Below are 2,587 nucleotides of genomic sequence, written 5' to 3' on the forward strand. Positions count from 1 at the left end.
CACCCACCCACGCAAACAGGCAGGCACCCAGGTAGGCAGGCACCCACCCAGGCAGGCAGGCACCCACCCACCCAGGCAGGTAGGCAGGCAGGCACCCACCCACGCAAACAGGCAGGCACCCACCCAGGCAGGCACCCACCCAGGCAGGCACCCACCCAGGCATCAGTTTGTTTCTTAGTATTTCTTCAGCTCAAGTTATCAGCATTTTGTGTCCCCCCTACATCCGTGCGGAGACCATAGATGTTTTGCTGCCAAGAGGAGGAAGTTTACCGTCTGTCAGGTGAACTGGTTTCAAGTTTTGTGGTGGAAACTTTTTATCTGTCTTAAATTCATTTCTGTGCCATTCAGAGGAAGGTATGAGGCGTTTCTGCCATAGTAGCTCGTCGTTCTTTATTTTAAGCTGTGTATTATCACTTTTAAGGGTCTTTATTTTGTCTTCGCAATAAGCATTTTTCTGCTGCAAAACCACAATATCGTTTTGGAGGGCCCAGTTAGCTTTTTGGTTTAGCCTCTGCTGATGAAGATCAGATCTCAGTTTCTGGATTTGAGATTCTTTTTCTTCAAGATTTCTTTCTAAATCTTTTTGCTTCTCAAGTTGTTTTATAGTACCCGGGGATCTAAAGTCTAGCTTGAGTTGAAGGTGCTGCGAAAAAAACTGTTTTGTAGCTTTCAGGGTATCATTGTCTTGCTTTTGAAGACACTTCTTAAACTCTCCCCTCAGCACTTGAGCACTTAGTTCCCCTGATTCCTGTTGTTGTGGACGTGTTCTGGAAGGTTCTGCTGTTCTCCCTGATTCCTGTTGTTGTGGATGTGTACTGGAAGGTTTAGACGGTTTTGCTGTTTGTCGTTGAAGGAGGGACATATTTTTATATGCTTCTTTCAACTGGTTAAAGTCATTCCAAAGTTGATTGAGTTGTCTATCTTTATTTAACAACATTTCTTCCTGTTTGTCCACCACTGCAGTCAGCGTTTTGTTCTCCTGTTCTGTTTGATTTAAATATTCCCCAAGCAGAGATTCCTTTTTCAAAGCAGAAATCGTTGTTTCATCTAGAGATTTTTTTAAATCTTCTAGTTTGATTTTGTTGTGTGACATCTGCGTTTTCAAAGTGTCATTTTCTGTGTGCAGTTTTTTGTTCTCCTTCTGATTTTCTGACAAGTCTTTAACTTTATTAAATAACTCTTTGTGCAGAGTCTGATTTTCCTTTTTTTCTGTTTGGATGTCTGTATTTTTTCTCTCCACCTCTTTTTTGGCGATCATAGTCTCGTTTTTTGACGATGACAGGTCTCTCTTATATTTTTGTTCTACTTCCATGGATTGAAGGTAAGCTTTGTTTACATCATACAGGGTTCTAAAATCTCTCTCCTCATTGTGCTTCACGACAGAAATGAAATGCTTATTTTTATTTAGATTAACCTGATCTTTTTTCTTTGCAATCTCCTCCATGTTTTTTACAGTGTAACAAAGTCTTTCGATCTCCTTCTTCTGACTAGATATTTTTTTTCTGCATTCGTCGACTTCTTTCTTGTAACCATGAATTTCAAGCTGATAACCTTCACTTGCCTCTGAAAGTTTATCATTTGTTTCATTGAGACTCTCAATCTCTTTCAAATGATAAGCTATTTTCCTTTTGAAACCTTTATTTTCTTCCTGGCATGTTTTAAGGTTTTCCTGGGATGTAGAAAGCATTGCCCTACATTTAGTCAGCGATTTTAATAAACTTTGTCTAGTTTGGATGCTAGTGTCAAGCCTCTTCTGATTCTCTCTTTCATCATGGACCAGCTTTTGTAAACTGTCAGCGCGTTCAGTTTGTGCTCTGATATGGTTTTTTAGAGAATCAATCTGGAGGTGAGAGTTTTTGATGGACTTTAAGTGCTCAGCTCGCTCTTCTTCCAGCCTTTGAATCTTAGAGCGGCCATCTTTACAGTCGTTTTCACTATTTTGAAGCAAACAACACATATTTTCACGAGCTTCTTTTTCGTTTGAATATTGACGTAAAATTTCTGCGTTCTGCATTTTAAGGTTTTCAATCTCTGCATCTTTACTTTTGGCTAAATCCTTAAAATTAGCTTCATGATTCTGAACTAACGCCTTTAAATCGCGTATTTCATTAGTTAAGGAGATAAACACTTCACGGTTTAATTCCTCCATAAGCTCTTTTTCAACTGTAAACGGGACAGTCTGAACGTTCACAGAAGATGCAGACGAAGACGGTTGGTTTTCTCCAAACTYGGACAATCCTGTCAATTCCTCGTTCTTGTTTGATCCATCCATTGTCTGAGATTTGATAAAGGTTGGATTTTTAAACAAAAAAGTCTGACCAAACTGGTTGAAAAATACCAGAAACTAAGATAAAACTTTACTGATCCCAAATATATGGTCACTTTTGTGTGTGACGTCACATGTACGTCATATGCATAAATTACATAAATTTCCATAAATGGAATGCGTCGCCTCTGCCGGATATGTGACGTCATACGTAAAAGAACGCATTCCGTTGGTCGCTCTCTCCTCCCTTCCTTCCTTTTTCTCTGCGACACAAAAAAGCGCAGCCGAGCAGCACACACACACACACACACACACACACAC

The sequence above is a fragment of the Austrofundulus limnaeus genome, unplaced genomic scaffold (assembly GCF_001266775.1).
Source record: "Austrofundulus limnaeus strain Quisiro unplaced genomic scaffold, Austrofundulus_limnaeus-1.0 Scaffold553, whole genome shotgun sequence".
Lineage (NCBI taxonomy): Eukaryota > Metazoa > Chordata > Actinopteri > Cyprinodontiformes > Rivulidae > Austrofundulus > Austrofundulus limnaeus.